This window comes from Pleurodeles waltl, chromosome 9 (assembly GCF_031143425.1).
Source record: "Pleurodeles waltl isolate 20211129_DDA chromosome 9, aPleWal1.hap1.20221129, whole genome shotgun sequence".
In the NCBI taxonomy this organism is placed as follows: Eukaryota; Metazoa; Chordata; class Amphibia; order Caudata; family Salamandridae; genus Pleurodeles; species Pleurodeles waltl.
This window is the reverse complement of record NC_090448.1, coordinates 405,923,146-405,937,787: the sequence shown is the minus strand read 5'-3', so window position 1 is coordinate 405,937,787 and position 14,642 is coordinate 405,923,146.

Sequence of the window (14,642 nt, the reverse complement as noted above, 5' to 3'; positions counted from 1 at the left end):
GGGCAACAAAGTAGATGATTATAAAGGGTTATATGACTTGATTCTGAGAGAGCATATGCTTAATACTACTTTTACAGAGTTGCGCCAGCACTTAGTGGATAGTAAGCTGACTGATCCCAGGAAGCTTGCTGAGGAGGCGGACCTCTGGGTTAGCACCAGAGTGTCCAAGAAGGTACCTGGGGGGACACCCACAAAGGTGGTCAGGGTTCCCAACAGAAGAAAGAGGGGGGAGATAAACTTACAGATAAGGAACTCTCCAAAGGCCCCCAAAAGAATTCCCAGGGAGGGGGTGGCAACCATTCTTTTCCAGATTTGGGAAAAAGCCAGGGACATATGATAGGTCAGGAAAATCCAACCCCAAATGCATGGAGTGTTACCAGTATGGTCACTATAAAGGCGACCCCCCAGTGCTCCAAGAGAGCACCGTCCACTACTGGATAGACACCTGGGTTGACTAGTGTAGCGCTCGGGGGGGAGATGGACCCAGATAGCTTTGGGGAACAGGTAGAGATTTCCCTAGTGTCCCTGGGAGAAGGAGAAATGGTGCCCAAAACCCACATGCCCCAAAATACTTCCAAGTACAGGCAGTGGGTCACCATTGATGGGCAGAAGGTGGCGGCTCTGCGTGACACAGGAGCCAGTTTGACTACTATCAAGAGTCAGCTGGTGTCAACAGAGCAGATAGTCCCTAATACATTCCACCAGGTCATAGTCGCTGACAATCGTTGAGTCACCTACCGGTGTCTCTGGTTCCCTTTGAGTTTGGGGGGGGTCTCTGGTGCTCTGAAAGTAGCTGTGAGTCCTGCCATGCCTGTAGATTGTCTGTTAGGCAATGATCTTGAGCATACTGCTTGGAAAGAAGTGGAGCTCAGATCTCACCTGGAGATGTTAGTGTTACCTGAGTGGGTCTGCATGACCACACGGTCCATGGCTGACCGAGAGGGAAGTCAAGGGCGTCTGGAGCCTGGAACAATGGCCCAGAGAGCTGCCAAGAGGAGGGGCAAGGGGCGCGGGAAACCGGTCCCAGAAGTTCCCGCAGTGGTTGACGGGGCTCCTGAGGAGGAGGCTCCCGAGCCAACTGGGGAAGACAATGCCACCCTAGGTGACCTACCTGAGCTTGCTGGCTGGCAAGTTGAGGGTGGACCCACCAGGGAGGAATTCTGCAAGGCGCAGAAAGAATGTCCCACTCTAGAGGGTCTGAGGAAGCAAGCCTCAGACCAGGCGGCAGGTGAAGCCTCTGGCAATCACCACATATATTGGGAGAATGATCTCCTCTACAGTGAGCCTAAGGTTCCGGCCTTTGGGGCAGCGCGTGCGCTGGTGGTCCCCCAGTGTTACCGAACCTTCCTACTGGGTCTGGCTCACGACATTCCCCTGGCAGGACATTTGGGGCAAGGCAAGACCTTTGACAGGCTTGTCACCCACTTTTATTGGCCCAGAATGAGGACAAACTCAGATAAGTTCTGTAGATCTTGTTCTACCTGCCAGGCCAGTGGTAAAGCAGGAAAAAGGGTTAAAACCCCCCTGATTCCACTTCCTGTCGTTGGCACCCCCTTTGAAAGGGTGGGCATCGACATTGTTGTTCAATTGGACCCCAAAACTGCCTTAGGCAACAGGTTCATCCTGGTTTTGGTGGACCATGCCACCCGTTACCCAGAGGCAATCCCTCTGAGGACCGTAACTGCACCGGTGGTGACCAGAACTCTGATGGGGATATTTACCCGTGTGGGATTCCCAAAGGAGACAGTGTCTGACAGAGGCACTAACTTCATGTCTGCATACATGAAGTCTCTGTGGGATGCGTGTGGTGTAACCTACAAGTTCACCACACCCTATCACCCCCAGTCTAATGGTCTTGTGGAGAGATTCAACAAGACCTTGAAAGGCATGATTGGTGGCCTCCCTGAGGCCATGAGGCGTAAGTGGGACGTCCTCTTACCATGCCTTCTCTTTGCTTACAGAGAGGTCCCCCAGAGGGGGGTGGGGTTCAGTCCCTTTGAGCTTCTCTATGGGTACCCTGTCAGGGGACCCTTAAGCATTGTCAAGGAGGGGTTGGAGAAAGCTCCAAAGGCACCCCCTCAGGATGTGGTCAGCTACATGTTGGCCCTCCGCAACCAGATGACCCGCTTCTGGAAAGAGGCCCAAAGTAACCTTGAGGCCAGTCAAGAGGTAATGAAATGCTGGTAGGACCAGAAGGCCACCCTAGTAGAGTTTCAACCTGGAGACAAAGTGTGGGTAATGGAGCCAGTAGAGCCTAGAGCTCTCCAGGACCGCTGGTCTGGCCCATTTGAAGTAAAGGAGCGGAAAGGGGAGGCCACTTACCTAGTGGACCTCCAAATCCCTAGGAACCCCCTAATGGTGCTCCATGTTAACCGACTAAAGGCTCATTTTGAGAGGTCTGAGGTCAACATGCTTCTGGTCACAGATGAAGGAATGGAAGAGGAGAGTGAACCTCTCCCCGACCTCCTCTCTGCCCAAGAAGGTGATGGGTCAGTGAAAGGGGTCATTCTTTCTGACTCCCTGACTCTAAACCAGAAAGGAGACTGCTATGAGCTGTTGGAGCAGTTCTCCCCCCTGTTCCCCATTACTCCTGGACTGACCCACCTCTGTGTTCATGACATTGACACCGGTGACAGTCTCCCTGTGAAGAACAAAATTTACAGGTTATCGGATAAGGTGAAGGCCAGCATCAAGGAGGAGGTCTCCAAGATGTTAGCTCTAAGGGTTATCGAGAAATCCAGTAGTCCCTGGGCCAGCCCAGTGGTGTTGGTCCCTAAGGCTACTGCCCCAGGTGCGAAGCCAGAACTCCGGTTCTGTGTGGACTACCGGGGTCTCAACTCAGTCACACGGACTGATGCTCACCCCATCCCCCGAGCTGATGAGCTCGTTGACAGGCTGGGCGCTGCCAAGTTCCTGAGTACGTTTGGTCTTACTTCAGGGTACTGGCAGATAGCCCTGACTGAGGGGGCTAAAGAAAGATCCGCATTTTCAACCCTTGATGGCCATTACCAGTTCCGGGTGATGCCATTTGGATTGAAAAATGCCCCCGCTACCTTCCAACGGTTGGTTAACGAGGTCCTAGCTGGCAAGGATGCCTTCTGTGCAGCCTACCTGGATGACATAGCTGTCTACAGTTCCAGCTGGGAGGAATACCTGCTCCACCTCAAGGAGGTGCTTCAGGCCCTGCAACAGGCAGGCCTGACCATCAAGGCTAGTAAGTGCCAGATTGGGCAGGGTTCCGTGGTGTACTTGGGACACCTAGTGGGTGGTGGCAAGGTGCAGCCACTCCAGGCCAAGATTGAAACTATCAAGGCCCGGCAACCACCTAGAACTCAGACTGAGGTGAGAGCCTTTTTAGGCCTCACAGGATACTACCGCAGATTTGTCAAGGGCTATGGTACCATTGTGTCACCCTTGACAGAACTCACTTCCAAGAAACAACCTAGGTTGGTGAATTGGACAGAGGCTTGTCAGAAAGCCTTTGACTCCCTGAAGGAAGCCATGTGCACGCCCCCCGTGCTCAAGGCCCCTGACTACTCCCAGGAATTTATTGTGCAGACAGACGCTTCAGAGCATGGCATAGGGGCGGTCCTAGCACAGCTAAATGAGGAGGGCCTAGACCAACCAGTAGTCTTTATTAGCAGAAGGCTATTACCACGGGAACAGAGGTGGAGTGCTATTGAGAGAGAAGCTTTTGCTGTGGTCTGGGCACTGAAGAAGCTAAGACCCTACCTGTTTGGGACTCACTTCCGGGTTCAGACAGACCACAGGCCCCTCAGATGGCTCATGCAGATGAGGGGTGAGAATCCAAAACTCTTGAGGTAGTCCATTTCCCTATAGGGGATGGACTTTACGGAGGAACATCGCCCAGGGGTTGACGACGCCAATGCTGATGGTCTCTCCAGATACTTCCGCCTTAGCGATGAGAGCTCCCAGGAGGTCGGGTAGCTCTCCCCACTTTCAGCTGGGGGGGACACATGTTAGACCTGACAGCCTTAGGGTGGTCACCCCTAACTTTTTGCCTGCCTCCCTCCACTTTTTAGACACTGTTTTTGCTGGCTTTTAGGCTTTGCGCACTTTACCACTGCTAACCAGTGCTAAAGTACATATGCTCTCTCCCTTAAAACATGGTAACCTTGAATCATACCTGATTGGACTATTTAATTTACTTATAAGTCCCTAGTAATGTGCACTCTATGTGCATAGGCCCTGTAGATTAAATGCTACTAGTGGGCCTGCAGCACTGGTTGTGCCACCCACTTAAGTATCCCCTTTTCCTTGTCTCAGGCCTGCCATTGCAAGGCCTGTGTGTGCAGTTTCACTGTCACCTCGACTTGGCATTTAAAAGTACTTGCCAAGCCTAAACCTCCCCTTTCTCCACATATAAGTCACCTCTAATACGTGCCCCAGGTAACCCCTAGAGCAGGGTGCTGTGTGGGTGAAAGGCAGGACATGTACCTGTGTAGTTTACATGTCCTGGTAGTGTAAAACTCCTAAATTCGTTTTTGCACTACTGTGAGGCCTGCTCCCTTCATAGGCTAACATTGGGGTTGCCCTCATCCAGTATTGAAGTGGTAGCTGCTGATCTGAAAGGAGTAGGAAGGTCTTGTTTAGTATGGCCAGAATGGTAATATAAAGTCCTGCTGACTGGTGAAGTTGGATTTAATATTACTATTCTAGAAATGCCACTTTTAGAAAGTGAGCATTTCTTTGCACTTAAATCTTTCTGTGCCTTATAATCCACGTCTGGCTGGGCTTAGTTGACAGCTCCTTGTGCATTCACTCAGACACACCCCAAACACAGGGTACTCAGCCTCACTTGCATACATCTGCATTTTGAATGGGTCTTCCTGGGCTGGGAGGGTGGAGGGCCTGCTCTCACACAAAAGACTGCCACACCCCTTACTGGGACCCTGGCAGACAGGATTGAACTGAAAGGGGACCTGGTGCACTTCTTAGCCACTCTTTGAAGTCTCTCCCCACTTCAAAGGCACATTTGGGTATAAAACAGGGCCTCTGCCCTACCTCATCAGACACTTGCTGGAGAAGAAACCTGAACCAGAAACTGCATCCTGCCAAGAAGAACTGCCTGGCTGCCTAAAGGACTCACCTGACTGCTTTCTACAAAGGACTGCTGCCTTGCTGTTGCCCTGCTGCCTTGCTGAACTCTTGTCTGGCTGTAAAAGTGCTCTCCAAGGGCTTGGATAGAGCTTGCCTCCTGTTCCCTGAAGTCTCAGGACCAAAAAGACTTCTTTTTCCACTTGGACACTTTGTGCGCCGAAATTTTCGACGCACAGCTTGTGCCGCGGCAAGAAAAATGCCGCACACTGACGCTGATCGACGCGACGCCTTCGGGACAACCGGGACTTCGACGCACAGCCTCGCAAGGACAACGCCGCCCGACCTCCATAGGAGAAATCGACGCGACGCCTGCCGTGAGAGCGAAACTTCGACGCACAGCCCGCAGAACGACGTGCAGCTGGTAAACAAGCAGCAGAATCCACGCACAGACCTGGGACATCTGGTAATCCCTGCGATCCACAGAAAGAGACTGTCGTGCGCCGGAAAACGACGCACAACTTCCCCGCATGAAAAATAACGACGCAAGTCCGTGTGTGCTGGGGAGAAATCAACACACACACCCTTTTTCCATGTGTCTCTTATTCTGTGGCCCTCTGAGGACATTTTCCACTCCAAACCAGGTACTTTGTGCTTGAAAGAGACTTTGTTTGCTTTTTAAAGACTTAAGACACTTTGGGGGTCATTCTGACCCTGGCGGTAAAATCCACCAGGGCCAATGACCGCGGGAGCACCGCCAACAGGCTGGCGGTGCTCCCTTGGGCATTCTGACCGCGGCGGTACAGCCGCGGTCAGAAACGGAAAACCGGCGGTGTACTGCCGGTTTTCCGCTGCCCTGGGGAATCCTCCATGGCGGCGCAGCTTGCTGCGCCGCCACAGGGATTCCGACCCCCATACCGCCATCCTGTTCCTGGCGGTTTTGGCCGCCAGGCACAGGATGGCGGTATGGAGTGTCGTGGGGCCCTTGGGGGCCCCTGCAGTGCCCATGCCAATGGCATGGGCACTGCAGGGGCCCCCGTAACAGGGCCCCACCAAGATTTTCAGTGTCTGCCATGCAGACACTGAAAATCGCGACGGGTGCAACTGCACCCGTCGCACCCCTTCCACTCCGCCGGCTCCATTCGGAGCCGGCATCCTCATGGAAGGGTGTTTCCCGCTGGGCTGGAGGGCGGCCTTCTGGCGGTCGCCCGCCAGCCCAGCGGGAAACCCAGAATACCCGCAGCGGTCTTTTGACCGCGCCGCGGTATTCTGGCGGTCCCAGCCAGGCCGGAGGCTTCCGCCGCCGGCCGGGGTCAGAATGACCCCCTTTATATCACTTTTCAGTGATATCTCTACAAATTCACATTGCAACTTTATTCGTTTTGACCTACAATTATCCTGATAAATATTATATATTTTTCTAAACACTGTATGGTGTATTTTTGTGGTGCTATATGGTGGTATTGTATGATTTATTGCACAAATACTTTACACATTGCCTTCTAAGTTAAGCCTGACTGCTCGTGCCAAGCTACCAGAGGGTGGGCACAGGATAATCTTGGATTGTGTGTGACTTACCCTGACTAGAGTGAGGGCTTTTGCTTGGACAGGGGGTAACCTGACTGCCAACCAATAACCCCATTTCTAACACCCACCTTGCCCCAAACTGACAAAAACACACCTGTTTGTTCAACCGAGTTTTGGGTTAGCAAGAAGTATCTTACCTCATCTGTGGTAACGCCAAGCAGCAGTACGCTTTATGTTACACTACAGGAGCAACTAAAGTAGATGTAAAGACACCAGTGAAAGGCCCGACCTCTAACCTTCTGACTAACGTCTTTGTATATATGGTTCTTGCCCTTTGGGATTCCATTCCGTGGTCCCTGAGACCCTATTTTAACTCTCTCTTTGACTCCCCTCGCCTCCCCATCATTGACGCCCCCCTCCCCCTCGTCACCTCCACACACTCTTGTTGGGAGAAAAATTCCAACATGCAGTGGGTGTAGCAAAGCCATAGGCCCTAAAACCAGAAAGGGAAACCCAGTTTTGGTTAGTAAAACAACTATATCAGAGATCCAGCGGGGTCCTCACACCCTTTAACCCGGCTACCATTAACCCTGCTGCACTATTAATAGATACACTCCTGCCAGCACGTGGGGGGGTCATTAATTATAATATTCCATTTATGGGTCCATTTTACGGGAAATCTGCCCGCAACTCGAGTGGGCATGTTTAAATTAGGAGACCCAGCCCCAAGTGTTATTTTTAGACCCTCCCTCTGACCTACCAGTGACGAATGAGCTGCCTATCTTCAACGTCTGGCCTTTTTTAGCACTTGATAAAACCAGAAATATTGCTCAAAGCCTACAAATTTGGACGTACTCTTGGACTCTCTGAACCTCTGAGACAACCTGGTAGCAGCTTTCATTCTCTGGCACACGTACCAAGGTTAGGGCTGAAAGTGGAGGGCATTTACCATAGGGTTAATGCCTGCTTCATTTCTCCCTCGCCTTAGGCAATGGGATTTTTTCAATGCAGACACGCTTAAACCTCGTTCACAGAATTTTCAAAGCACAGCCACAGAAATTACTTTCCTGTGAGTTTTAAACTGCTTCTAGCAAATGTAAAAACAACTTTACTAAAATTCAGAACAGCACGTTGATGCCTATGTTTCTTCACAATGAAATGCATAGCTCAAATAGGAAATGTGAACTTATTAAGGAAATTCATATCCAAATGATAAGTGTTAGGATGAATTTGGAAGAACAAGATATATTAAGCATTATTCTGCAATACCTTGGATTGCATTACAACATAATGAGGGAAACTTTGAAACTGTGCCTTGGCCCTGAGCCTCAAAGCATCATCACTCGTTATGAAGCACTGTGAAAACGAACAGAAAAAGACATCCGTGTCAGAAGAAGCCCACCTAAACTCCGTGCAGCACCAACAATGCAACTGGGAGCTTCAGATAACATTCAAAACAGGAACCCATCAAAGGTTTTTGATTGCAAATTATTAATAACCTTCTTAAATTAGGTAGAAATACTAATGAGAGTTACAAATCAATGATTACCGAAGTCTGCGGAAATCAATTGCATGCCTATGCATATTAGAAAATAAATCATTCAATTAGAGAAATTATTTGGACAGCATTCTACACGAAGAAAGAAACAGACACTCCTCGAATAGCTTAGCAAAATCAGTGCAATTAACGGCTTAGATTCAATGCCTGCAATAAACATCCCACAAAGAGATTCAAACCCCCCAGTACAAACTTGAACTCAAAGACATTCGCCAAAGGGTAAATTACTCAATATGTGTAAGTTTGCAGCAACTACACATCACATGCATAGAAATATCTCTCGATATTTTGCTTGCTTCCTATTTGCACTTGATTTCCTCAGGCATTAGGACTTTATGCCATGCCCGGTGTCGGGTGTTTGCGGTACTCGCGCTCAGCTTCCCATTCATCCCCTGATTCTTTGAATCTGAAAATAGCTATGAAATGTATCAAATTCTTTGCTCATTATCAACACACCTACAAACAGGAACCCCCAGTTGCTGCTTCGGTTCAGGATCTCTCTAAAAAATGTTCTGCATTGTGTGCTAATGGCACACAGCTGGAAAACAACTTCACATGGTCTGTTCCAGTAAAAAAAACAGCACTGTTGGCCCTTTCCCTCAAGATGGGGTAGCATGCATCACACTTACTTTCCTAATATCTTTGCTGTTGTGGAGGTGAAAGATAGAAGGAAGCTTCAGTGGAAGAGAGCTTGCTACAAATGAGAGCCCTATATAAGCTTCCGAAGTTTTGCTTGTTAGCACCTGTTAGGATGACAGCATGGAAAACCCTTGAAGTAGGACAAATCTGTAGTGTGCCAACTGCAAAGCCCTCCTCTAAAAGTACAAGACACTGGGTAGGTCAGAGGTCACTGAAACACAACCGCAACCTGCCAGGAGGCCCGACTGTGGTCAGAAATGTGAATTAAGCAAGGTCTGTCTTGACTAAGACTCAAGACTGCCTCAGAGTAAAAGTAACAGCTGGCAAAACACCAACTGTGTAGCACAGCCATGGAAAGACAACAGGGCAGGAACTACAGTCCACAGGAATGCATGACAAAGTTGATAAATTAGTATCTCAGGCCTACCTAATTACAGAAGGCGTCACCCCACACTAATAGGAGCAACTGGTGGGGTACCTGCAGGGCCATGCAGCATGGGAAAGACAAGAAGGCAGGGCCTGCAGTCACTTAATAAGAATAACAGCCCAATAGAATGTCTCACTGTGGTCAGAAGTGTGCAATGTAGGCCCAAGCTTTACAGACAGAGCGACGACCGACTGGAAATAGAAGGTGATGAAGCAGAAAATGAAGGTTTTGATTTATTAACGCTTAAACGTAGTGCTGAAGTAATCATGTGTAATATTAACCGAATTAATAAAGATTGTACGGGACAAAATGTGCCCTCAGAGTAGTTTGCCATCATTTATACGCGTGCTTTATATAACGTGGTGAATTAGAATTGCACTAATCCGACATAATCATAAACGTGTGCTACGATTTGCTTGTTTGAAATGTTTTAGCTTAGCATTACTTTAGCAGAGGCTTTGGCCTAGTTGCCTGGTCTCACGGTTTAGATGCTCGTATTTTTCCACTGTGCTAATAAACGTGTATTTTAGCTTGAAGCTGTACTTTTCCACAGAAACTGTTCACATGCTTATCTTAAAGATTGGTGCCAGCCTGGCATATTTTCTCTTAAATTCAAGGTCGACTTGCAGGTGCGGACAATGGAGGCTCTGAGAGTAAGCTAATTGGAAAACAATGTTGCAATTTGCGTACCCATCTCCAAGGATAATGTATGCTTAAGTAAAAGCTTGAGAACTGTCGTGTTTGATTGGTCAATTTGAAGCTAACCTATGAACCCTCCAATGGAGACCCTACTGGACTCGAACTGTTGTCTATAAAAACCAGGTGCACGAGAAGAAGGTAGCCATTACAGCCATTACCAGCACGATGCCCGCCATTTTGCAGACTTCGTAGCTATTATGGCCCACTTTGCTGCGACGCCATTTTGAGAGACTTTGATTCTTTCTCTAATCGAGAGAAAGAGACTTTAAATGATTCTTGCCCTAGAGACTGTAACTTTGATTTGATCCCTTTGCATGAAGTAATAGTTTTACCTTGCCGCCGTGAGGCAATTGCCCCGTTCACCCCTGCCCCTTTGTCCCGTCCCATGCTGATCGAGAAACGGTACCCAGGATGACCGAAGAACGGTACCTGTGAGACGAAGACTTCCTTGTATGCTGATCGTAATTGGTAAATATGAAAGGAAATTGTAAAATTGCATTGTGTTCCTTTTAGGTAACCAACTGCTGATTTTGATAAGGGCCCTAGCTAGGAGTTTTTTCTAAATTAATGTTGCTAAATTGTTTTTGCATGAAGTCCCACATGCCAATGCTAATTCGAGGTTAGACGAGGATTCCATGTGTCGCACGATGCAATTAGAGATCTTGTTATGCTGACTAAATGTATGCCATTAGTTCGTTACAGATTATCGTGTTAGTGCTTTGCATTGCCATTATCGAATGCCTTGTGATTCAAATGCTTCATAGATTACACTTGTTTCGACGATATGGACAGTTATTAATGTTCATTTATGTTTATCATTTGGTGTTGAGACACATTTATATTGTGCTAGCCTTGTTAATATAGGGAAATAAATTCACTAACTTCGCAATAAACTGGTGTGGTTATTCCTGACTGAAAGGTCAGGGTTCGTCGAAATGTATTCTGGATTAATTGTTAAGTGTTATGTCGTTCAAGGTGTTGCTTATGTTCGTTATTGATTATTGATTGGATGCGATTGATCGATATAAGAGTATAGAGAGTTCCCACTAAGTCAAAAGATTCATCGACCTAAAGAGCGTCCAAACGTAGGTAAATTTGTTACCACGTTCCGCTCTATCAAAGGTGACAAAACCTGTCACTGGCCTGTCAGGTTAGTTAGATGGACATTTCCTTCTCCACTGCCAGAAATAGGAGGGAAACCAGGATAGGAATTAATACATTTACCTTTTTTAAGGCAGCGCCAACATGGCGCCGGAGACGACTGGAGAGTTTTATGTAAGGGCCAAATGTCATCAGAGGAACGTACAGAATTTCCACCTATTTCTTCAGGTTTTGAAGAACCTCAGCTTCATTGTTTGACAAAAAATGTGGCACAAGCAGAATCACCTGCAGAGCTTGTTAAGCCCGCTGGCCCCGAACAGACCACAACAACTTGCAGTGAAAATAGCACTGTAATTATCTCATTGTTTGCTGGTAATTCAAGCATTCGCTCTGGCAAAGTCTGTCTGCGTCTGCGCGGCGAAAGTGATTTACGGCACTTGCTGCACGGGGAGTTTAGGAAGGTGGAGAAGGGCTGAGCAGGGTAGACTAGAAGAAGAAAGAAGGGGGGATGGTCAGGGTAAGAGACATTATCACTTACACGACTTCTCTGGAGAGCTGGCAGAGCGCACTGGGCGCTTCTGCTTTTGTTGAGGACGCACAACAGCGATATGGTGTGTCCTTCCGCGTCGGGATCCACCATTCATTAAGGCCGAAGTGGACTTTGACTCCAAGTGTAATCGTAGTTTGCTATATTGTGATTCTGCTTCATAGCTTTCAACGAAATCACAATACGTTTTCCGACACCATCTATAATCTGAGGAGGAGGGAGATGGAGATTTGTAGCTTTGGGTGAGAGCTCGACCACCAGGGAACCTAAGAACGTTCTACCCTGAGGCCCATCGAGCTGGGAGCCCTCGAGACTGGAAGAACTCGGTTCACCGCTGTTCCTGTGGGTTAAAAAGGCTTGATCTCACAAAGGCGCACTACCATTTGCGAAATAGGAGGCTTTCAAAAATAATTCACACTCAAAAGGTGCTTCAAAACAACGAATTTATCATTTATGGGTTTTGGGAGTGGGAAAGTGGGGAGAACCCGGTAGATGGAAGCAGGGGGTTCTCCACCACTTCTTCTGTGTGAAGGACCATTGTTTAATAATACTATTATCTTTTTATTCATTTATTGTCACTAAGAATGAAGGGGATTGTTGGTGCACACTGGGGAGGAACAGGAGTTGGGGCGGTGGTGACGTTATCATAAAAAAACACTTTGCTTAGTTTCCAATTAATGTATTCAATTGGTTATAGGTTGTTTGAATGAGTGTCAGTCCCTATGGAGCAGTGTATCCCTCATCTAGAGAAGGTCTTATTCGCAGTAATACTACTATTCAGTAATTGCATTACTGTAACCAGTTATTGCAGCAAACTTTACATTAAAAGCAGAATATGATACATAAACAGTGTCTCTGCATACACTGTGTTTCTGCATGCCATTCTGCATGCAACTGTGCAAAGTTAAAACATATCACCCCTTGGAAGTCTACTCACTGACAGTAGCACTGTATGCATCTGACACGCAACTCTGCCTGAAAATCTCTGCTCCTTAGTACATTCAGCGACTCAACACTTTCCTTGATCACATTCAGAAATGAATATCCAGCACTTACTAAAATTCGAACCAATCAAGACAGAATACCTTCTATTCACTGATAGCAGTGTTAACACGTCAGACCTTAATAAGTAAACTTACAAGGGGACGCGACTAGGTTGATGAACCTTTTGACTCATATTAAGAAGTTCTTACCACAGCTCCAGTAAATGAATCATTACACCATAATCAACAATCATTAGTAGTCAATAAAATCAGTAATCAATGGAGTCAGTAAATGTCACGCACCATGACCTTTCAGCCATGAATAACCACACCTTTAGTAAAAGTTTAGTAAGTTTATTTCCCTTGTATTAACAATAGTAAAGTCATGTAGATTAATCTCAAAATCAAATGAAACACATATAAAAACAATACTGGTTGTCCAAAGCAGCAGAAGAAATGCAATCTAATCAAGGCTTGAACCACAACACATTCTAGAGCGACAGTGCAAATCAATAATAGAGTCAGTTGCGACAAAGTTATAACGTACATGGAATGCAGCAAGGTAATTCATCAATCATTAGTCCCTGTAAATTTTAGTCATTTTATGAGTGCCCTAAACTAATGTCAAATTAGCATCAGCATGTTGGGCTTCATTCAAACAATTTAGAACACAAATTTAGGAAAAACATCTAACTATGGATCTGTCAAAACAGCGCAGTTGGTACGTAGAAAGAAAAGGCATAAAACGCATTACAGTCACATTTCATCATATCAACCTATACTCGGTATGGGTCAGCAAAGCAGAATCATTCTTCGTCCTCAGATCATCAGTCGATCATCAAAGCATCAGGCTCTCAGTCAGAGAGTATGAGCCCAATGACAATGAATCTCAAATCTCTCCACTATAGTCTCTGCATCTCAAATTTCTCTAATCTCTAATTCCTTTCTAGTCTGAATAATTCTCTTTTGTCGCGTTGTTATATCAAAGTCACCTAAACTATCCCCTAATTGCCTATTGGTCAGTTAATCGTACGTTTATACTCTACCCAATAATATTTCTATACCAAATCTATGAATTCTAATATTTCTCTTTTCACATGGAGTTGATTGGTTCACTTTATGATGCCCTCATCATCTGGCTCGTCAGGTAACAATATTGTTGCATCTTCAGCTCCCGTCAGCGTCTTCTTTGTTCTCGTCCTGGGAAAGGACATCTCACAGACATTACATAAGTTGTTACACTAGCAGGAACATCATTTCCTTGCAGTCGGTTCTCACAAAAAGCTTCTGTTAAGCACTTTTAACAAGACAATGAACATTTCACAGTTTAATTCACTCTGTCAGCGTTTTTATTAACCGCTAAGAAATACAGGTTCTGCATGAGGCCTGACACGACTAGGCCAAGACAGTCACAATGTTAAGGCCTACAATTAATAAAACTAGAGCACAATTCTTAACCCTTATTATTACTACATTAGTCTAATACATTTCAATATTTCATAAGTATTAATCATCAATTAGTACATTTCATGAACACTGGTGCCCATTCTTCGAGGTCACATTTCCAAATGTGTGCATTATTTTTCTACGTTATTAATTTTTCTACATAAACTCATTATTGAAAATACATAATATTCATTAATATATTTCTAATTAAAGCACCTGCACTAGCAGAGGCAAGCAAGCATAAATTTAAGCATGGCTCCCAAAAATGAAACTGGATGGCTACATTCCCCACCTGACACTCAATGCATGTCACTCGCCTATACTGTTGACACATACTTCATCTTCAAAGAACACACCGGGAAGAAAACCAGTATAGCCCAGTACCAACTTTTCTTCCTGAAGAAAATAAACACATCCTCCCTGAAGTAGATGTCAGAACAAAAGTCGCACCGTGGTACTCAACCAAATAACCATTCACAGCCATGTCTTTTTGAACTTAGACAAAAACAATGCTCTCCTCTTTGGTCTCCCTGACAACAGGCCCTCCTTACAAAAGCTACCCTACATTCAGTCACACGTCATCTACAATCTAAAATAAATTGACCATATTACCGTACCCTTGAAGGAACTACACTTGCCCTCTTACAAGTTTATATC